The 23,787-nt window shown below is 43.7% G+C and overlaps 1 protein-coding gene and 1 long non-coding RNA gene across 3 annotated transcripts in view; both read left to right on the top strand.

The window, feature by feature from the left end:
• LOC106604946 (fibroblast growth factor receptor-like 1) overlaps positions 1-23,787 on the top strand; it is a 70,831-nt gene that overhangs the window by 37,505 nt on the left and 9,539 nt on the right. The window lies entirely within an intron of this gene.
• Positions 12,092-19,070, top strand: LOC145879522 (uncharacterized). The gene is made up of 2 exons (XR_014392326.1): positions 12,092-12,290; positions 12,399-19,070. It is a non-coding gene; the product is annotated as an uncharacterized LOC145879522 (long non-coding RNA).

Raw genomic sequence — 23,787 nt, 5'->3', positions numbered from 1 at the left:
ATGGGCTGATGGTTTATGATTGTTGTAAGTTTGTGACACAAAGCAAGGGATGTGACTTTGCCAAATTCAATCTGTTGAATTAAGTTTAGACGGGGTATGAAAAAACTCTAGTGACCCCTCCGAGGCCCCTGACTGGTTCCACTCAGGGCCTCCCCTGCAGCAAAAAACACAGATCAAATCAGTGGTGTCGCTGCAGTTTAAGATGAGGGAGAACCCACATAATTTTTTCATGAGCATGGCCTTATTTCTATTACATCACATATTTTTTGTCAAAATTAACTACAAAGTGGAAATAGGATCATTTTGGTCATACAGTGTAAAACAGAGTTTGGAACCTTGTGAGTCACAACGAGTAAATTAAGGATGAGTTTGGATTACAATTATGTCAACAATTCATGCCCCCTTTTGCCAAACTCCACGTGCAAATCGCCCCTCTGCTTCCCTTCATTGAATGAGGCATAATTGTTTCATCACCACCAACGCTTTCAAAGGATCACGGAACCTATACGGATTGACCATGCCTCCACAGCCACAGTTGTATGGTATGCATGCCCTGCCGAAGAACCCTAGTATGTAGAATAGGTGCTTGGAGTTCGTCGGTCCCCAAGTCTGCACCAGTAACGCTAGCTTGGTGTGCAACGACCGGTGGTTGTTGCCAGAGATACTGGATTATAATGACCTCTCTGGTATAATTTTGCCAACGTTATTGCTGATTTATGTAAGTAGCTATCTTTTAGTTAAGCGAGAATGAGTAGCTAACGCCAGCATACTCATTACAAGTTAATTAGGTCGTAGCTCATAAAAGTTTGTGTAGATACTGCTGGTTATGTGACGTTAATTTGATAATGCTAGCATTGCAGGCTAGCTAGCTAACGTTATCCAACAAGTCGGATTTGCAAGTTATTTCGTAACTCATACCAGTACATTTTGTATTGTATAGGGCAAAACGAAATAATCGATGCAGCTATGATGGTAGCTAACTCATGTCTGCGTCTGACTAATACAGTGAACTAGGAGCAACCAACCGTAATGGCGTCACCGGCCTGTATCTAATCCAATCTGGAGCTAGTCAGTGTACGTCTGTAAAGCATACAATTAGGGTGCCCACTAGTTACCACAGCCACAAACTCAAAATTGGCTATATCGTAAACATTTGCTTTTTGGTCTTAATTTAAGGCAGGGTTGTCAAACTAATTTTGAGTTAAAAAAAATACTTTCCACAAGATGTTGAAACGTTGCTGCAGGGACTTGCTTCCATTCAGCCACAAGAGCATTAGTGAGGTTGGGCAATTTGAGTAACTGAATGGGGTTGAGGTCAGGGCTTTGTGCAGGCCAGTCAAGTTCTTCCACACCGACCTCGACAATCCGTCTCTGTATGGACCTCGCTTTGTGCACGGGGGCATTATCATGCTGAAACAGGAAAGGGCCTTCCCCAAACTGATGCCACAAAGTTGGAAGCACAGAATCATCTAGAATGTCATTGTATGCTGTAGCGTTAAGATTTCCTGGAACGAAGGGGCCTAGTTCGAACCATGAAAAACAGCCCCAGACCATTATTCCTCCTCCACCAAGCTTTACAGTTGGCACTATGCATTCGGACAGGTAGCGTTCTCCTGGCATCCGCCAAACCCAGATTTGTCCGTCGGACTGCCAGATGGTGAAGCGGGATTCATCACTTCAGAGAACGCGTTTCCACTGCTCCAGAGTCCAATGGCGACGAGCTTTAAACCACTCCAGCCGACGCTTAGCATGGCGCATGGTGATATTAGGCTTGTGTGCGGCTGCTTGGCCATGAAAACCCATTTTATGAAGCTCCCGACGAACAGTTCTTGTGCAAACGTGGCTTCCAGAGGCAGTTTGGAACTCGGTAATGAGTGATGCAACCGAGGACAGGCGATTTTTACGTGCTAAGTTCTTCAGCACTTGGCGGTCCCATTCTGTGAGTTTTGTGACCTACCACTTCGCGGCTGAGCCGTTGTTGCTCCTAGACGTTTCCACTTCACAATAACAGCACTTACAGTTGACCAGGGCAGAAATTTGACGTACTGACTTGTTGGAAAGGTGGCACCCCACGTTGAAAGTCACTGAGCTCTTCAGTAAGGCCATTCTATTTCCAATGTTGTTCAATGGAGATTGCATGCCTGTGTGCTCAATTTTATACACCTGTCAGCAATGGGGGTGGCTGAAATAGCCGAATCCACTCATTTGAAGGGGTGTCCACATACTTTTTTATATACATTACCGTTCAAAAGATTGGGGTCACTTAGAAATGTCCTTGTTATTGAAAGAAAAGCAATTTTTTTTGGTCCGTTAAAATAACATCAAATTAATCAGAAATACAGTGTAGACATTGTTAATGTTGTAAATGACTAGTGTAGCTGGAAACGGCTGATTTTTAATGGAATATCTACATAGGTGTACAGAGGCCCATTATCAGCAACCATCACTCCTGTGTTCCAATGGCACGTTGTGTTAGCTAATCCAAGTTTATAATTTTAAAAAGGCTAATTGATTATTAGAAAACCCTTTTGCAATTATGTTAGCACAGCTGAAAACTGTTCTGATTAAAGAAGCAATAAAACTGGCCTTCTTTCGACTAGTTGAATATCTGGAGCATCAGCATTTGTGGGTTCGATTACAGGCTAAAAATGGCCAGAAACAAAGAACTTTCTTCTGAAACTCGTCAGTCTATTCTTGTTCTGAGTAATGAAGGCTATTCCATGTGAGAAATTGCCAAGAAACTGAAGATACTCCATTCACATTACTCAGTACTTGTACTCCCTTCACAGAATAGCGCAAACTGGCTCTAACCAGAATAGAAAGAGTGGGAGGCCCCGGTGCACAACTGAGCAAGAGGACAAGTACATTAGAGTGTCTAGTTTGAGAAACAAACACCTCACAAGTCCTTAACTGGCAGCTTCATTAAATAGTACCCGCAAAACACCAGTCTCAATGTCAAAAGTGAAGAGGTGACTCCGGGATGCTGGCCTTCTAGGCAGAGTTTCAAAGAAAAAGCAATTTCTCAGAATTGCCAATAAAAAGAAAACATTAAGATGGGCAAAAGGACACAGACGCTGGACAGAGGAACTCTGCCTAGAAAGCCAGCATCCCGGAGTCGCCTCTTCACTGTTGACGTTGAGACTGGTGTTTTGCGGGTACTATTAGCCTTTTAAACTGATAAACTTGGATTAGCTAACACAGCATGCCATTGGAACACAGGAGTGATGGTTGCTGATAATAGGCCTCTGTACGCCTATGTAGATATTCCATAAAAAATAATCCGTTTCTAGTTACAATAGTCATTTACAATATTAACAATGTCTACACTGTATTTCTGATCAATTTAATGTTATTTGAATGGACAAAAAATGCGGACATTTCTGAGTGACCCCAAACCTTTGAACTGTAGTGTATAAAATATACATACATACAGTGGGGGGAAAAAAGTATTTGATCCCCTGCTGATTTTGTACGTTTGCCCACTGACAAAGAAAGGATCAGTCTATAATTTTAATGGTAGGTTTATTTGAACAGTGAGAGACAGAATAACAATAAAAATATCCAGAAAAATGCATGTCAAAAATGTTATAAATTGATTTGCATTTTAATGAGGGAAATAAATATTTGACCCCTACTATTAAAATTATAGACTGATCATTTCTTTGTAAGTGGGCAAACGTACAAAATCAACAGGGGATCAAATACTTTTTTCCCCCACTGTATATATACTGCTCAAAAAAATAAAGGGAACACTAAAATAACACATCCTAGATCTGAATGAATGAAATAATCTTATTAAATACTTTTTTCTTTACATAGTTGAATGTGCTGACAACAAAATCACACAAAAATAATCAATGGAAATCCAATTTATCAACCCATGGAGGTCTGGATTTGGAGTCACACTCAAAATTAAAGTGGAAAACCACACTACAGGCTGATCCAACTTTGATGTAATGTCCTTAAAACAAGTCAAAATGAGGCTCAGTAGTGTGTGTGGCCTCCACGTGCCTGTATGACCTCCCTACAACGCCTGGGCATGCTCCTGATGAGGTGGCGGATGGTCTCCTGGGATCTCCTCCCAGACCTGGACTAAAGCATCCGCCAACTCCTGGACAGTCTGTGGTGCAACGTGGCGTTGGTGGATGGAGCGAGACATGATGTCCCAGATGTGCTCAATTGGATTCAGGTCTGGGGAACGGGCGGGCCAGTCCATAGCATCAATGCCTTCCTCTTGCAGGAACTGCAAAGTTATTTTGGTGACATTTACGTATATCCCCATTACCAGTCAAACTAAATCAAAACCTAGTTCTTTCACTTACTTGCTGTGCTTTTTCAAAATTCATTTATTCAGTCTTTTCATTCTTAACCAGGATTTCATCAAGTTTCAGCTCTGTCTGTCCGTGGCCTCTCTTCCTCTGTGCGTACTGTCACTGTGTCCGTTTCCATCTCGTCCAGCTGTGTCTGTAACATTTCACGTAAACCCTGTTTCTTGTCTGCATCGAAGTAGCGGGCCTTGTACCTAGCATCGAGCATGGTGACAACACCGTAAAGAGGCTCAGAGAGAATACCACCGAATCGCTTGTTCACAGTCTCGAGTACTTTTGTAAGTTAACCCCACGGTCTGTGTCGGCAGTTTTGTTGATCAGGCGTTTCAATGCCATGACAGTGGGTATCACGTCTGCTGCAGACACAGTTGATTAGCTTATTTCTCGAGTCAGTTGTTCGAATGGCGCTAGGAGTGTGTTCATGTTTCCAAGTTTCAAACATGTTCTCAAATGTAATTGAAATGGCAGCAGTGGTATGAAAACCAGCACATTCTTGTGCATGCAATACGGCTTTCCTCAGTACGAAATCCTCGTCGACCCACTGTGCAGTCCGACTCGGCATGCTCATGGGGCTGACATCGCTGGTCCAAATGTCAGGCGTGACGCCCATAGCAAGTAGCATAATGAATTCCATTATCTTGCCGTTAACTTCTCTAGGGTCGGCGGGACGAAATCGTCCCACCTACTCAACAGCCAGTTGAATCCCGTGGCGCGTTATTCAAATACCTTAGAAATGCTATTACTTCAATTTCTCAAACATATGACTATTTTACACCATTTTAAAGACAAGACTCTCGTTAATCTAACCACACTGTCCGATTTCAAAAAGGCTTTACAACGAAAGCAAAACATTAGATTATGTCAGCAGAGTACCCAGCCAGAAATAATCAGACACCCATTTTTCAAGCTAGCATATAATGTCACATAAACCCAAACCACAGCTAAATGCAGCACTAACCTTTGATGATCTTCATCAGATGACAACCCTAGGACATTATGTTATACAATACATGCATGTTTTGTTCAATCAAGTTCATATTTATATCAAAACCCAGCTTTTTACTTTAGCATGTGACGTTCAGAACTAGCATACCCCCCGCAAACTTCCGGGGAATTTACTAAATTACTCACGATAAACGTTCACAAAAAGCATAACAATTATTTTAAGAATTATAGATACAGAACTCCTCTATGCACTCGCTATGTCCGATTTTAAAATAGCTTTTCGGTGAAAGCACATTTTGCAATATTCTAAGTAGATAGCCCGGCATCACAGAGCTAGCTATTTAGACACCCACCAAGTTTAGCCCTCACCAGTCAGATTTACTATAAGAAAAATGTTATTACCTTTGCTGTTCTTCGTCAGAATGCACTCCCAGGACTTCTACTTCAATAACAAATGTTGGTTTGGTTCAAAATAATCCATAGTTATGTTCAAATATCTTCTGTTTTGTTCGTGCGTTCAAGACACTATCCGAATGGTAAAGGGTGATGCGCACGACGCATTTCGTGACAAAAAAATTCTAAATATTCCATTACCGTACTTCGAAGCATGTCAACCGCTGTTTAAAATCCATTTTTATGCCATTTTTCTCGTAAAAAAGCGATAATATTCCGACCGGGAAAGCGTGTTTAGGTTCAAAGAGAGAGAAAATAAAAACATGGGGTCGACTCGTGCACGCACCTCCGTCCCATTGTCCTCTGATAGAGCACTTACCAAAAGCGCTAATGTTTTTCAGCCAGTGGCTGGAATTACATCATTCAGCTTTTTCCCGCCTTCTGAGAGCCTATGGGAGCCATAGGAAGTGTCACGTTACAGCAAAGATCCTCAGTTTTCATTAAAGAGAGCCAAGAAGAACAAGAACTTGTCAGACAGGTCACTTCCTGTAAGGAATCTTCTCAGGTTTTTGCCTGCCATATGAGTTCTGTTATACTCACAGACACCATTCAAACAGTTTTAGAAACTTTAGGGTGTTTTCTATCAAAAGCCAATAATTATATGCATATTCTAGTTTCTGGGCAGTAGTAATAACCAGATTAAATCGGGTACGTTTTTTATCCGGCCGTGCAAATACTGCCCCCAACCGGTTAATGGATTTCGCTTTTGAGTTGTCTCGCTGAAATGTTCTTACTCTTTCAAATCACTGCTCAACTTGAACTTCAAATCACATTTTATTGGTCACATACACGTGTTTAGCAGATGTTATTGCGGGTGTAGCGAAATGCTTGTGTTTCTAGCACCGACAGTGCATTAATATCTAACAAGTGATATCTAACAGTTTCACAACATATACCCCAAATACGCGTACATCTAAGTAAGGAATGGATTAAGAATATATATACATGTATGTCAGAGCGGCATTGTACTAAGATACAGTGGCATAGTATAGAGTACAGTATATACATATGAGATGGGTGATGCAATATTTACGAACAATTAGTGACTAAGATACTGTAGAATAGTATAGAGTACAGTTTACCCATATGAGATGGGTAATGCTGGATAAGAAACATTATTAAAGTAGCTAGTGATCCATTTCTAAAAGTGGCCAGTGATTCCTCATCTATGTCTATAGGCAGCAGCCTCTGATGTGCTGGAGATGGCTGTTTAGGAGCCTGATGGCCTTGAGACAGAAGCTGTTTTTCAGTCTCTCGGTCCCAACTTTGATGTACCTGTATTGACCTCGCCTTCTGGATGATAGCGGGGTGAACAGGCAGTGGCTCGGGTGGTTGATGATCTTTTTGGCCTTTCTATGGCATCAGGTGCTGTAGGTGTCCAGGAAGGCGTTTGTGTCCGGTAATGTGTTGGGCAGGCCAACCCACCCTCTGGAAAGCTTTGCGGTTGTGGGCGGTGCAGTTGTCGTACCCGCGGTGATACAGCCCCACATGATGCTCTCAATTGTGCATCTGTAAAAGTTTGAGGGTTTTAGGTGTTAAGCCAAATTTCTTTAGCCTCCTGAGGTTGAAGAGGCGGTGTTGCGCCGCCTTAACCACACTGTCTGTGGGTGGACCATTTCAGTTTGTCACTGATGTGTACGCCAAGGATCTTGAAGCTTTATACCTTCTCCACTGCTGTCCCATCGATGTGGATTGGGGGGGTGCTCCCTCTGCTGTTTCCTGAAGTCCACGATCATCTCCTTAGTTTTTGTTGATGCTGAGTGAGATGTTTTTTTCCTGCCACCACACTCCAAGTGCCTCACCACCTCCCTCTAGGCTGTCTCATCATTGTTGGTAATAAAGCCTACTACTGTTGTGTCATCTGCAAAATTGATGATTGAGTTGGAAGCGTGCTTGGCCACTCAGTCATGGGTGAACAGGGAGTACAGGAGGGGGCTGAGCACCCACCCTTGTGGAGCCCCAGTGTTGAAGATCAGTGAAGAGGTGTTGTTTCTTACCTTTACCACCTGGGGGCAACCCATCAGGAAGTCCAGGGCGGGGTTCAGACCCAGGGCCTCGAGCTTGATGATGAGCTTGGAGGGTACTATGGTGTTGAATGCTAAGCTGTAGTCAATGAACAGCATTCTTACATAGGTATGCCTCTTGCCCAGATGGGATAGGGCAGTGTGGTGGCGATTTCATCGTCTGTGGATCTATTGGGGTGGTAAGCAAATTAAAGAGGGTCTAAGGTGTCAGGTAAGGTGGAGGTGATATGATCCTTGACTAGTCTCTCAAAGCACTTCATGATGACATAGGTGAGTGCTACTGAACTTGTTTAGTTGTTGGAAGTGTGCGCTTAGTATTCTGCTTTTGTTCTGCTATTTTTCATAGCGTCATCTACTTACGTTGTATACGTATGCACGTCAGCTTTGACATCGGTTTTGCACATCGGCGTTAAACTAGACATCGGGCCAATGTTGGCATTTTTAGCTAATATCGGCCGACTCCGATATGCTCACCGATATATTGTGCATCCCTAGTAGTAACCAAAAAAGGGTTAACCAAATCAAAATATTTTTGAGATTCTTCAAAGTAGCCACCCTTTGCCTTGATGACAGCTTTGCACACTCTTGGCATTCTCTCAAGCTTTATGAGGTAGTCACCTGGAATGCGTTTCAATTAACAGGTGTGCCTTGTTAAGTTAATTTGTGGAATTTCTTAATTTCTTAACCTCTCTGGGGTATGTGGGACGCTAGCGTCCCACCTGCGGGACACCCTATTCAACAGCCAGTGAAATAGCAGGGCGGCAAATTCAAAACACCAAAAATCTCATAATTCGAATTTCTCAAACATACAACTATTATTTCCCATTTTAAAGATACACTTCTCGTTAATCCAACCACATTGTCCGATTTCAAAAAGGCTTTACGGCGAAAGCATAACATTAGATTATGTTAGGACAGCACCTAAACAAGAAAAACCACACAGCCATTTTCCAAGCAAGGAGAGGCGTCACAAAAAACAGAAATACAGCTAAAATTAATCACTAACCTTTGATGATCTTCATCAGATGGCACTCATAGGACTTCATGTTACACAATACATGTATGTTTTGCTCGATAAAGTTCATATTTATATCCAAAAACCCCATTTTACATTGGCATGTAATGTTCAGAAATGTTTTGCCTCCCAAAACTTCCGGTGAATGAGCACATCAATTTACAGAAATACTCATCATAAACGTTGATAAAATATTAAACTGTTATTCAAAGAATTATATATACACTTCTCCTTAATGCAACCGCTGTGTCAGATTTCAAAAACTTTACAGCGAAAGCACACTTCGCAATAATCTGAGTGCAGCGTTCAGACACAAAACCAAACCCGCCATTTTGTGGAGTCAACAAAACTCAGAAATAATATTATAAATATTCACTTACCTTTGATCTTCGTCGAAATGCACTCCCAGGAATCCCAGTTCCCCAATAAATGTTTTTTTTTTTTTTTTTATAAAGTCCATATATATGTCCAAATACCTCCTTTATGTTCGGTCGAGTACTCCAAATGCGCTGTGCTCGCGCATTAAATTCAGACAAAAAGTCAAAATTGTTCCATTACAGTTCGTAGAAACATGTCAAACGATGTATAGCATCAATCTTTAGGATGTTTTTATCATAAATCTTCCATAATATTCCAACCGGACAAGACCTTTGTCTTCAAAAAAGAAAAGGAACACTGCTAACTCTCAAGTGAGCGCACGCCTCTGAGCCCATGTCATTTTCTCACTCATGTACTTCCAGGACCTCTTATTCTTTCCCCAGTAACAGTATAAGCATGAAACAACGTTCTAAAGACTGTTGACATCTAGTGGAAGTGTTAGGTAGTGCAAAATGAACCCTAAGTCACTGTATACTGTATAGGCAGTCACTTGAAAAACTACAAACCTCAGATTTCCACACTTCCTGGTTGGATTTTTCTCAGGTTTTTGCCTGCCATATGAGTTCTGTTATACTCACAGACATCATTCAAACAGTTTTAGAAACTCCAGAGTGTTTTCTATCCAAATCTACTAATAATATGCATATCCTACCTTCTGAGCCTGAGTAGCAGGCAGTTTACTACGGGTACACCTTTCATCCGGACGTCAAAATACTGCCCCTACCCTAGAGAAGTTAATGTGTTTGAGCCAATCAGTTGTGTTGTGACAAGGTAGGGGTGGTATACAGAAGATAGCCCTATTTGGTAAAAGACCAAGTCCATATCATGGCAAGAACAGCTCAAATAAGCAAAGAGAAACGACAGTCCATCATTACATGAAGGTCAGTCAAAACGGAAAATGTCAAGAACTTTGAAAGTTTCTTCAAGTGCAGTTGCAAAAACCATCAAGCGCTATGATGAAACTGACTCTCATGAGGACCGCCACAGGGAAGGAAGACCCATAGTCACCTCTGCTGCAGAGGATAAGTTCATTAGAGTTACCAGCCTCAGAAATTGCAGCCCAAATAAATGCTTCACAGAGTTCAAGTAACAGACACATCTCCACATCAACTGTTCAGAGGAGACTGTTTGAATCAGGCCTTCATGGTCGAATTGCTGCAAAGAAACCACTACTAAAGGACACCAATAAGAAGAAGAGACTTGCTCGGGCCAAGAAACCTGAGCAATGGACATTAGACTGGTGGAAATCTGTCCTTTGGTCTGATTAATCCAAATTTGAGATTTTTGGTTCCAACCGCCGTGTTTTTGTGAGACACGGAGTAAGTCAAATCAAATCAAATCAAATCAAATTTATTTTTATATAGCCCTTCGTACATCAGCTGATATTCTCAAAGTGCTGTACAGAAACCCAGCCTAAAACCCCAAACAGCAAGCAAAGCATGTGAAAGAAGCACGGTGGCTAGGAAAAACTCCCTAGGAAAAACTCCCTAGAAAGGCCAAAAACCTAGGAAGAAACCTAGAGAGGAACCAGGCTATGAGGGGTGGCCAGTCCTCTTCTGGCTGTGCAGGGTGGATATTAAAACAGAACATGGTCAAAATGTTAAAATGTTAAAATGTTCATAAATGACCAGCATGGTCAAATAATAATAATCATAGTAGTTGTCGAGGGTGCAACAAGCACGTCCGGTGAACAGGTCAGGGTTCCATAGCCGCAGGCAGAACAGTTGAAACTGGAGCAGCAGCACGGCCAGGTGGACTGGGGACAGCAAGGAGTCATCATACCAGGTAGTCCTGAGGCATGGTCCTAGGGCTCAGGTCCTCCGAGAGAAAGAGAGAAAGAGAGAAAGAGAGAATTAGAGAGAGCATATTTAAATACACACAGGACACCGGATAAGACAAGAGAAATACTCCAGATGTAACAGACTGACCCTAGCCCCCCGACACATAAACTACTGCAGCATAAATACTGGAGGCTGAGACAGGAGGGATCAGAAGACACTGTGGCCCCATCCGATGATACCCCCGGACAGGGCCAAACAGGCAGGATATAACCCCACCCACTTTGCCAAAGCACAGCCCCCACACCACTAGAGGGATGTCTCCAACCACCAACTTACCGTCCTAAGACGGATTCCATATGTATTATTGCATAGTTTTTTTTGTCTTCACTATTATTCTACAATGTCATTTTTTTATAATATTTTATATTCAAACCACCCGCAGGCTGGATTGGAACCCCTCGTATGTTTGACACCCCTAATTTAGTGTTAGGCATAAGGTTTGCAGTCTGACTAAGGTTAGGGTTAATATGGTTAGGTTTAAAATCACATTTGAAGAAGAGACATTGTAGAAATAGGCAGGCTGTAGGACTTTGTGGCTGTGGTAACTAGTGACGACCTAGAATTAGCTTGACCCGAGTTACTGCCCTGATGACACAGACGGCTTCATCAACAATGTTAATGTGTGTTGTGTGAAAATATACCCGGTTTGATGAACTAGTAGGTTAATTGCCCAGCCAGGCAGATACAAGTAGTAGAGTCATTTTGGTTGTGAAGTGCATTATCAAAAACCTTTGTACTTGGCTGTCCCCATGTCACAAGCCCTCCCAGTCAACACCACCTCATAAGATGAGGGGGTGTTTATAAGGATTGCCTGCTGCAGTTGTTCGAGAGATGTCCAGTTTGCAGCCGAACATGCAACATAGAAAAGACCAGCAAGGGAACTCTCAGCATCACGTAGACATGCCCTCGCTGTGTGCTTTCCTATAAATGGAATCAGGTTGGTGAAATTTGACCTGGTCGAAGGTCAAAACAGTTTCGAGTTTTGTCCCAATTCACCTTCATAATCTAGCCTGTTGGAACCAACCTGATCACTGCGTTTACCATTCTATTTCACTTCTGATATCATGATATCTGAAGTGAAATAGAAAGGTAAACGCAGTGATCAGGTTGGTTCCAACAGGCTAGATTATAACAACCATTAATAACGTAATCAGGGCTTTGTGTGTGTATCTGATGAGGGGCCAGGACCAGTATCTGATGAGGGGCCAGGAGCTGATCCGCGCTGCCATGCCCATCAATGGGGCACTGGCTAAGGCCTCACCTCTTGCCTGCTCACCAACCATCGTGATGGGGAGACCATAATTAGGTATGTTTAGTCTGACCTGTTCAAACTTCAACATAGTACCTGTTTGTGTGTCAGATATTACCTATCCTAACTACCACTGTTAATAGAACAGTGACTATGTGTTCACAGAAACATGTATGGAGCCAACACATGGAGACTTGCAAGATGATGTGATGTCCAGACTGACAGACGGGCTTGAAACTGATGTCTGTAAATGGAGAGAGACCTGGCACTTGGCATAACATTTTTACTAGACACAACTTTGACTTGTATTGTCTTTTGTATTATTGAATTGAATGGTACCCGTCAATATGGGGAGGGAGAGGCACAGTATCTGCATCAGCTGGGAATGACAATGAAAGGTGCACATTGTTATATTAGCTGAACACTGCTACTATTGTATTATGTAAAGGGGTTGTTTATTCAGCAATTGCATTCTCATATTACTCTGTGGGCTACTGACCTATTCAAAGCTTCGTCTGACATCTCACCATACATCTATCTGCCTGTAGTTGTTGAACTCAACGTGCAGGAGGTTTGTTTGTTGTGGTTGAGTGGGGGAAAACAGCTGAAATGGTGTCCCCTGAGAGGGGAAAAAATGAAATATATGTTAGGAGAAGTACAATATTATCATAAGGAGACATATAGGCAGAGGAAGTCGAAGAGAGGGAGGAAGAGGGTGAGCTTGAGTCGGGTAAATTTTTTTAGAAAAAAGGCAGATGGTTTGTTGAAGAAGAATGGTAGAAAGTGTAAGCAGAATGAGTCCAATTCCGGATCGACGTCTGGAGGAGAAATGGAATTGAGGGCGAATTATTGGAGGTAGCAGGTGTGGTGAAATCCTCAGAGGATAAAGATGAGTCTGTGACATTTTTGTAGAAGGTGGACCCCTGCCTTTTGTGATTTCAGGGTGGGTGAAAACGATTGGCTGCTCTGGAATCAGTGAAGGTAACCTGAAGTGGTTTTGTGTTAATTGGGACAAGAGATGTGACTTGTTTTGCTCTCGAGCAAATTGAAAGGAGTGATTACTGTGGTAGTGGTGAAAGTGGACCAGCTGAAGGGGAAGATTCCCAGTGTTTGTGATGCTTGTAATTTGGTGTGACACAGAAAGGGTGCCGTGAGTGGTGAAACAGAAGAGTCATTGTCTGTTCTTTTGAGTTTTGATGTTGAGTCCCTGCCCGACAAATTAATGTTATCCCATACGAGCTTATGTGCCAAATACATTACATTGTTACAGGTGTCAAGCTTATGGGAATGTGGCAGCAGTGTGCAGGCGGGAGGTTCCGAGGTGTGAGAAGTGTGCAGAAGGGAGACAAACGAATGTGTAGCATTGGGGAAAGAAGCAGTATGTGTTAATTGTAGGGGTGCCCGGTAGGGTTGGGAATCTGAAGTGTCCGCTGCGAGAGAGGCAGGTTGAGGTTACCAGGGTTAGAGTAAGGCAGAGGGTGTCGTATGTTGAGGCAGTGAAGAAAGTTGAAGAGGATGGTTCTAGGGGGAGTCGTGTCTGTACTAGATCTGTATCAGTACAGCGGGAAATACCAAAGAGTGATATGTGATTGGCTATTTAGCATTCATAGCAATGGTTATCAACTACTGCAGGGATGGAACTTAAGTCGCAGAAAATAGAGGTAGTGGTGGCAACTGCAGAGAAATATTTGGGTGTACAAGATTTGACATCAGAAGACTTACAGGGTGTGTTGAGTGGTGGTGTCCCGTCCTTTCAAACTGTTGGCCTGAGGTAGGACTAGATAGGTTTTTAATGAGTGTAGGGTTAGATGGTAGGGTATTTGTTGATTTACTTTTTCAAGCAAGGTATAAGGGAGTTATATTCCAGTCTAGTTGGTGGCAGCAATGCAACATTTATTGGATGCCAACCGCTGTTAAACCTCATCGAAGAAGGGGAAATGGCTGTAGGCAAGGTTCTGACAGATGGGTGTGTCTTGGTGGTGACAAGGGCACACCCAAGAAACAACCACATCAAGCCACACCTCTAAGCCAACTCATGTTTGGCTTCTGTCATGGCCGCCAGCATTTCTTGAGGAGCAAGCCAAAGAACGAGTCTAAATCAGTGTGTGCACTTCCCATTTAAGTATTCAACACAGAGGTACACTACATGACCAAAAGTAAAAATCATGGGCAATAATATGGAGTTGGCCCCCCCCCCTTTGCTGCTTTAACAGCCTCCACTCTTCTAGGAAGGCTTTCCACTAGATGTTGGAACATTGCTATGGGGACTTGCTTCCATTTAGCCACGAGCATTAGTGAGGTCGGCACTGATGTTGGGTGATTAGGCCTGGCTTGCTGTCGGCGTTCCAATTCATCCCAAAGGTGTTCGATGGGGTTCAAATTAAAGTTTGTCACGTGCCCCGAATACAACGGGTGCAGACCTTACAGTGAAATGCTTACTTACAAGCCCTAACCAACAGTGCAATTGTTAAGTAAAAAGTAGGCATTAGGTAAACAATAGATAAGTAAAGAAATACAATATATATACAGGTGGTACAGTAGTCAATGTGCGGGGGCACCGGTTAGTCGGGCTAATTGGGGTAATATGTGCACGTAGGTATAGTTAAAGTGGCTATGCATAGACGATAAACAGAGAGTAGCAGCAGTGTAAAAGAGGGGGTTGGCAGGTGGCGGGACACCTGTTCAGGAGTCTTATGGTTGAGGTTAGGGCTCTGTGCAGGCCAGTCAAGTTCTTCCACCGATCTCAACAAACCATTTCTGTATGGACCTCGCTTTGTGTATGGGGATCATTGTTCTGCTGAAACAGGAAAGGTCCTTCCCCAAACTGTTGCCACAAAGTTGGAAGCACAGAATCGTCTAGAATGTTATTGTATGCTGTAGCATTAAGATCTCCCTTCACTGGAACTAAGGGGCCTAGCCCGATCCATGAAAAACAGCCCCAGACCGTTATTCCTCCTCCACCAAACTTTACAGTTGGCACTATGCATTCAGACAGGTAGCGTTGTCCTGGCATCCGTCAAACCCAGATTTATCCGTCGGACTGCCAGATGGTGAAGTGGGATTCATCACTCCAGAGAACACGTTTCCACTGCTCCAGATTCCAATGATGGCTAGCTTTACACCACTCCAGCTGACATGGTGATCTTAGGCTTGTGTGCGGCTGCTCAGCCTTGGAAACCCATTTTATGAAGCTCCTGACAAACAGTTATTGTGCTGACGTTGCTTCCAGAGGCAGTTTGAAACTCGGTAGTGAGTGTTACAACCTTCAGCACTTGGCGGTCCCGTTCTGTGAGTTTGTGTGGCCTACCACTTCGCGGCTGAGCCGTTGTTGCTCCTAGACATTTCCATTTCACAATAATGGCACTGACAGTTGACCGGGGCAGCTCTAGCTGGGCAGAAATTTTATGAACTGACTTGTTGGAAACCTATGACGGTGCCATGTTGAAAGTCACAGCTCTTCAGTAAGGCCATTCTATTGCCAATGTTTGTCTATGGAGATTGAATGGCTGTGTGCTCAATTTTATGCACCTGTCAGCAACGGGTGTGGCTGAAATAACCGAATCCACTAATTTGAAGGGGTGTCTTCATACATTTGTATATAGTGTATTTGGTGACATTCAATAGCACTTGTTGTCAACATGTCTCCAATCTTATCAACTCCTCCTCATAGCAAGCACGGGCAGAGAGGCAAGTCTAACCTCAAGTTCCGATCCCTTTTTTTAATGACTGCTGCAAGCCTGCAACACACTGAGTAGAGCATACTTGTCATAAAAATGTAATTTTATCCCTGTAGCTGATATTCTGTTCTTGGCTCTTGATGCCTCGGTGTGATAATTTGGCTGTAAACCCGAGTGAGGTAACAGTAATTTAAAACTATTTTTTAACACATAGACCACAGTTCTTACTGAAGTACTTTTTCTTTGTGCTTTTCTGCACACAAGTGTAAATAGAAACATGTTTTTCCCACAATAGTGGCAGCAGAAAATTACCCCATAGGTATTAGTTGTGCTCTTGACTTGCATTTTTGCAGCTGCATGTTATGTTTTAATGACATCATAAACACAGGTCCAATCTCACACTGCTGGGTAAGTACTGCTGGGTTGTTGCTGCTGCGTTATGTGCTGCTCCTTTGCAAAGACAAGGATTTACAATGTCTCCCTCTTTTTACCGCCATGGTAGTAAAAGTGTTAATTTGTCAGGGGATGTTTAAAACATTTGGAAGCTGTCAGAGTTCAGGAGAGGTAAAGCTTGACCCTGACCTCTGGTGAGCTTCCCACCACTCACTCTGGATATCCTGTCCGGCAGGGGGACAAATCCTTCATCACTCCATTTCCCTCCCTAGTCCCCAGTGTCCCACTCACAGCACCCGAGCCCCATGGCCCCTCCATCTCCCCCAGGGCCTGGCTGGCTGTACCCCTATTCCTAGCTGTAGCCTACCACTGGCTGCACCCCTGGCTGTAGCCTTGGTGGTCCCTTAGTCTGCAGGAATACAGTCCCCTGCTGTGTAAGCCTGTTGTTTTAGGGCCAGGCCGCACGCAGCCAACATTGTTAATGCTCAGCACTAGTGCTTCGCTTGGGAATTCTGCAGGAACGAGACAGTTGTAAATAAGGGATGGAGTCAGTAACAGTTGTTGCCCCAGTTCTGGGTCACATACCATACCAATACAAGAGGCAACGGAAGTCTACCAGACCCCCTGAAACAGAAATGGAAGAGCAGTCATGTATAATTCGATACTAGGCAGATTAGTCTATTTGGCTTGCATGACCTTGCTGTTCTATATATGCCCTGTGTAAATGTTGACTCTAAACAACCACACATGGTAGGAGAGAGAGAGGCATTCTATTCTATGACTATGAGACTGTGGATTCTGGTCAGACGGGAGGCGAGTGCGGTCTGACAGTCGGTCAGTGAGTTAGGGCTGAAGGTTTTATAGAGGGCCTGGTGGAGCAGCTCCAGCCCCAGACCTTTTGTTCTTTGTTTGCAGGCGGTGAGGTACATGTGTTGCAGTTTAGCCCACGCCTCCCTCACCTAAATGGATAATTGTATCGAAATTACACTGGCAGGCCCAGCTCTAGAATGCTTATATGAGACGGATGGGGGCAGGCAGGCAGGCTTGGGGGGGGGGGGTTCAGTCTGCTGCGGCCACAGTGGAGTTTGTCAGAAACGCAGGTACACTTTGGGTTGTGCCATGTTAAAGGAAAACGGGGGGGTTAGTTGCCAGGAGTCACAGCCACCAGTGTTAATAAATTACTCAGTGTGGTTAAAACTGAACACGCCCTCCTCCAGTTTCCGCTCTCCACCTAACTGACCATACTCCTGGAAATAGAGTGACTCAACAGTTACCACCACAAACCCCTATCCGTTGCCTTTTAAATCCATAGCTTTTCTCTCTTTCCCTCCCTGTTCTTTCCAAGCCAGGCAATATTTGGAGCGAGAATGATTTACACGTATTTTTCCAGGCAGCTCCCTGTTTCTTGTCTCTCTTAACGGTCCGTGAACTATCGGCGAGGTAATATTTGTGAGTCGTTAACGCGTTGAGAGATAAAAAGCTCTTGACAGTGAGTAGTGGTTTCGGTGCTACAGTTGAAACTGGAGACGTTACATTAACTCATCTGAACAGTGAAATATGCGCGTGAGGGAGAGAGTCGCCCCTTTGATCATGTTTCCACCGACGTGACAATGATCTAATTTCTAATTGTGATTACTGCTAGTGTAACACCGAACCCCACGACAACCCGACCCACCCGGGCCTCCTAGAACATGTTTTTTTCCTTCATTCATTGTAGGGAAGTTGAGGCAAGTTCAAAGCACAAACACATATGGACACAAATGAATCCATGCTTGTGAGTAGTGGAAGAAAGGCCTTTGTTTGGGGGGGGGGGGCAGGAAAGATTAAAGGATGTTTGATGAAATTGAAACCATTCGGTCTCATATGAAATTAAGTTGAACAAAGAGAGACACAGAGAAAGAGTTCTCCGTTGTAAATAAGTGTGGGTAGCAGGACAAGCAGTGAGGGAGTCAGTTCTGTCTAGACTTTGAGACCTAGGGCAAGGGCAAATGCCATAGGGAGGTTAGGGTTAAAGATAGTGCCAGGATGTGGGTGAGGTTTAGGTTAAATATGTAAATACGTTAAAGATTATAGTAAGGCTAGGAGAGGGTTTGGCTGAGAGCCAGAAGGGTTCATGGTCAAGGTTAACATTAGTATTAGTCAAAACAATACCACATTTTAATTGCAATACAAGGAATGTTCATTGTGCAATCATTTATAAAGATCAGCTTTAATATTGCAGATTGTGGCTTCTATCAATGTAATTGTCTGCATCATTTACAATCCCTCATATATAATATTTGAAATATATGTTTTTAAAATATATTTTCCTTCTTTATTATTTTCCACTAACCCTACTAACCTGGAGCGGCAGGTAGCCTAGTGGTTAGAGCATTGGACTAGTAACCGAAAGGTTGCAAGATCGAATCCTCGAGCTGACAAGGAAAAAATCTGTTGTTCTGCCCCTGAACAAGGCCATCATTGTAAATAAGAATTTGTTCTTAACTGACTTGCCCAGATAAATAAAAATAAAAAATGTAATCCCCTTATTTGAATGATCAAACAATAATTAGGCTTACACTTCCAGCTTATACATTTTACATTAGTTATCTTTTGTTTGTTTTTAGTCCCAGTCTTCAGATTCCCTCCAATCTATCTCTGAAGACCATCCAGTTTTGATTTCTAGCTGCCATACATTTTCCCACTGTGCTGTGATGTTTCACAAAAGTTCTGAACCTTTCTATTCTCATAGTTCCTACAGATTGTAAATTAAAGATAAACAACTTTGCTTGGTGTATTATTAGATTATTGATCAATTGACTATGATTTATCAAATCACCCAGCAGTGCTATTTGGAGAGTTGGCTCCAAGTAAATGTTGAATTTTTTTCAGACATTTCTGAATCTGTGACCGAAAACAAGCTACATATGGGCAGTACTAAAACAAGTGATCTAATGATTCTGTCTCTTTGCAGCAAAATCTGCAGAGCTGGGATGGTTGTATCCCCCATATATATAACATTCTATTGGTTGCAAGAATTTTGAATAATTTAAATTGAAAAACTCTTACGTTTTGAATCCGGCATGGTTTTGTGTATCAGTTCATAAACCATGTGCCATGGAATCGGTACATCGGAAATCTCCTCCCAACTATTTTGCAACCTGGACTGTGCAGCTGTCATTTTTTTGGGGTCCTTATATGAAACTTGTATACTTTTTTATTTATCACAATTTTCTTTAGCCAATTTTGGTCTTTAATGCAGAGCCTCTTTCCACTTGCCTCCTCTATTTCTGCGGTATTGCATAATATTTGTTGTAATATTTGTTCTGTCTTTTCTGGTGGATTAAAATAGCGATGTTTTGGAGATTATTTCATTTTCAAGTAACCGAAAGTGAGAGGTTGTAATCTGAATGAAGGGGAAAAGGCAAAAATGTTTAACCCTGGGTGAGCTATTCTTACTAATCTACTAGAGAACCAGTTCAGTTTAAGTATATTTTTTGTATGATTGAAGCCTTTAGTGAGAGGTACAATGCTTTAATATTTCATCATTTCTGCCCTCCAAATTCATATCCATCATATAAACAGGCTCATTTAATTTTGTTTGCCTTGCCTTTCCAAATAAAGTGGAATATTTTTTGCTCATATAATAAAAAAATAAAAAAGTCGTTAAGTGTAGGCGTGAGTAAATAAATAAACAGGGATATGACAAAATAATTAATCATGGTGATTTTTCCACAAATAGATCGGTGTTGTCCTTTCCATGATAGCACAATCTTATTTTATTTAGCTAACTTTCTATTAAAATGTATTGTAGTGAGATCATTTCTTTCTTTCAGAATATGAATTCCGAGTATGTTCACATCACCGTCGGACCATTTTATTGATAAACTGCACGATAATGTAAAAGTTAAATTTTTTTGGAGATCCAGTACAAAACGTAATATGGTGCACTTATCATTGTGCGACCATTAATATGCTCTCTGTACCAAAGACACCCTTACACTCTTATCTGTTTTCATTTAATGTTAGTGAGAACAGCTCAGAACAGATGCTGTCCAGATCCATAATAATTCTACTTACAAGTGTAGCTTTTCAGCTTAAAGTCAACATTACTCCAATATAACCCCTCACTTTCAGACCCCTATCCCCCAATCTCTAACCAGTGGGCCACAAGCCTCCCCCACATCCCCCAGGCCCTGGGTGGCTAGCTAGGCCCTCCATGACCCAACAGAACCCTGCCAGCCTCTGCTTTTCTACTGTTAGATCCAAGGGTTTGATCCAAGGGTTTAATTAAACTGGAAGGTTGCAAATTAGCCACCTTGACGGGGTCGCCACATTAAAGCAGCTTTCATCCAGATTTTCATGGTGGTTGACTCACTGGGGGCCTGGGCTGGGACCTTAACAGGGAGGATGCACCGGGGCCCGCCCCTTCTCCCCCTCCATGCCCCACCTCGCCCCTCAGCCAGGCACAACAGAGAAGAAAAGAAAAGGCACATTAGGTGGGGGTAATTTCCTATGGAGTCGCCATGCGCCTGCTGCTGCAAAACGCTTATAGCTCTATAAAAGATACCAGGAGACTTCTAATTAGCCTTTCCGCTCATGCTGTGTGGACTGACGCTGACGACGCTTTCTAATTTGCCTGACTGCTGTTCTGCCTGCCTCTCTCTCTCTCTCTCTCTCTCTCTGGTTTCAATTGACGTGAGCCAGAACAGACACTCAGTCAGATGTGTCCTGCTGGAAATGGGTATCGGCACCTAAATACTGTATGTCAATTTCACATTGAAAGAAACATGGCTCAATGAGATTTGTAATTGAGTCTTGATAATTGATGAACTTGAGAGTCATACAGTGCATTCAGAAAGTATTCAGACCCCTTACTTATTCCACAGTCTACACAGAATACCCCATAAATGACAAAGCAAAAACAGGTTTTTAGAAATGTTTGCCAATTTATAAAAAATGTAAACGTGAAATATTCAGACCCTTTACTCAGTACTTTGTTGAAGCACCTTTGATTACAGCCTCGAGTCTTGGGTATGACGCTACAAGCTTGGCACACCTGTATTTGGGGAATTTCTCCCATTCTTCTCTGCAGATCCTCTCAAGCTCTGTCAGGTTGGATGGGGAGCGTCGCTGTACAGCTATTTTCAGGTCTCTCTAGAGATGTTCGATCGGGTTCAAGTCCGGGCTCTGGGTGGGCCACTAAAGGACATTCAGAGACTTGTCCCAAAGCCACTCCGGCGTTGTCTTGGCCATGTGCTTAGGGTCGTTGTCCTGTTGGAAGTTGAACCTTCACCCCAGTCTGAGGTCCTGAGTGCTATAAAGCAGGGAGGATCTCATCAAGGATCTCTCTGTACTTTGCTCCGTTCATCTTTCCCTCGATCCTGACTAGTCTCCCAGTCCCTGCCGCTGAAAAACATCCCCACAGCAAGACGCTGCCACCACCATGCTTCGCATGTAAGGATGGTGCCAGGTTTCCTCCAGACGTGACGCTTGGCATTCAGGCCAAAGAGTTCAATCTTGGTTTCATCAGACCAGAGAATCTATTCCTGGAAACATTGAACCACTGTAGTTTACATCAATTATAATTTCTAAAGTGGAAGTTGGAAAAGTTGTATTTGAGCGTTTCAGTGAATGGTTAGTGAGGGAGGCCCTGCTCTCTCGCTTCCCCAGTTATTTAGTTAATTTCATTCCAATCTCCTTTGCATTAGCGTAGCCTCTCCTGTAGCCTGTCAACTATGTGTCTGTCTATCCCTGTTCTCTCCTCTCTGCACAGGCCACACAAACGCTTCACACCGCATGGCCGCTGCCACTCTAACCTGGTGGTCCCAGCGCGCACGACCCACGTGGAATTCCAGGTCTCCGGCAGCCTCTGGAACTGCCGGTCTGCGGCCAACAAGGCAGAGTTCATCTCAGCCTATGCTACCCTCCAATCGCTCGACTTCTTGGCGCTGACGGAAACATGGATTACCACAGAAAACACTGCTACTCCTACTGCTCTCTCCTCGTCTGACCACGTGTTCTCGCATACCCCGAGAGCATCTGGTCAGCTGGGTGGTTGCACTGGAATCCTCATCTCTCCCAAGTGGACATTCTCTCTTTCTCCCCTGACCCATCTGTCTATCTCCTCCTTTGAATTCCATGCTGTCACAGTCACTAGCCCATTCAAGCTTAACATCCTTATCATTTATCGCCCTCCAGGTTCTCTGTGAGAGTTCATCAATGAGCTTGACGCCTTGATAAGTTCCTTTCCTGAGGATGGCTCACCCCTCACAATTCTGGGTGACTTTAACCTCCCTACGTCTACCTTTGACTCATTTTTCTCTGCCTCCTTCTTTCTACTCCTCTTTTGACCTCACCCTCTCACCGTCCCCCCCCTACTCACAAGGCAGGTAATACGCTTGACCTCATCTTTACTACATGCTGTTCTTCTACTAATCTCACTGCAACTCCCCTCCAAGTCTCCGACCACTACCTTGTATCCTTTTCCCTCTCACTCTCCTCCAACACTACTCACTCGGCCCCTACTCAGATGGTATTGCGCCGTCGCAACCTTCGCTCTCTCTCTCCTGCTACTCTCTCCTCTTCCATCCTATCATCTCTTCCCTCTGCTCAATCCTTCAACAACCAATCTCCTGATTCTGCCTCCTCAACCCTCCTCTCCTCCCTTTCTGCATCCTTTGACTCTCTATGTCCCCTATCCTCCTGGCCGGCTCGGTCCTCCCCTCCTGCTCCGTGGCTTGACGACTCATTGCGAGCTCACAGAACAGGGCTCCGGGCAGCCGAGCGGAAATGGAGGAAAACTAGCCTCCCTGCGGACCTGGCATCTTTTCACTCCCTGCTCTCTACATTTTCTTCCTCTGTTTCTCCTGCTAAAGCCACTTTCTACCACTCTAAATTCCAAGCATCTGCCTCTAACCCTAGGAAGCTCTTTGCCACCTTCTCCTCCCTCCTGAATCCTCCTCCCCCCCCCCCCCCCCGCGCGGATGACTTCGTCAACCATTTTGAAAAGAAGGTTGACGACATCCGATCCTCGTTTGTTAAGTCAAACGACACCGCTGGTCCTGCTCACATTGCCCTACCCTATGCTTTGACCTCTTTCTCCCCTCTCTCTCCAGATGAAATCTTGTGACGGCCGGCCACCCAACAACCTGCCCGCTTGACCCTATCCCCTCCTCTCTTCTCCAGACCATTTCCGGAGACCTTCTCCCTTACCTCACCACGCTCATCAACTCATCCTTGACCGCTGGCTACGTCCCTTCCGTCTTCAAGAGAGCGAGAGTTGCACCCCTTCTCAAAAAACCTACACTCGATCCCGCCGATGTCAACAACCACAGACCAGTATCCCCTCTTTCTTTTCTCTCCAAAACTCTTGAGCGTGCCGTCCTTGGCCAGCTCTCTTGCTATCTCTCTCAGAATGACCTTCTTGATCCAAATCAGTCAGGTTTCAAGACTGGTCATTCAACTGAGACTGCTCTTCTCTGTGTCACGGAGGCTCTCCGCAC

Source organism: Salmo salar, chromosome 05, assembly GCF_965601325.2.
Source record: "Salmo salar chromosome 05, fSalSal1, whole genome shotgun sequence".
NCBI classification, from domain to species: domain Eukaryota; kingdom Metazoa; phylum Chordata; class Actinopteri; order Salmoniformes; family Salmonidae; genus Salmo; species Salmo salar.
This window is presented reverse-complemented; position numbering and strand designations above follow the sequence as displayed.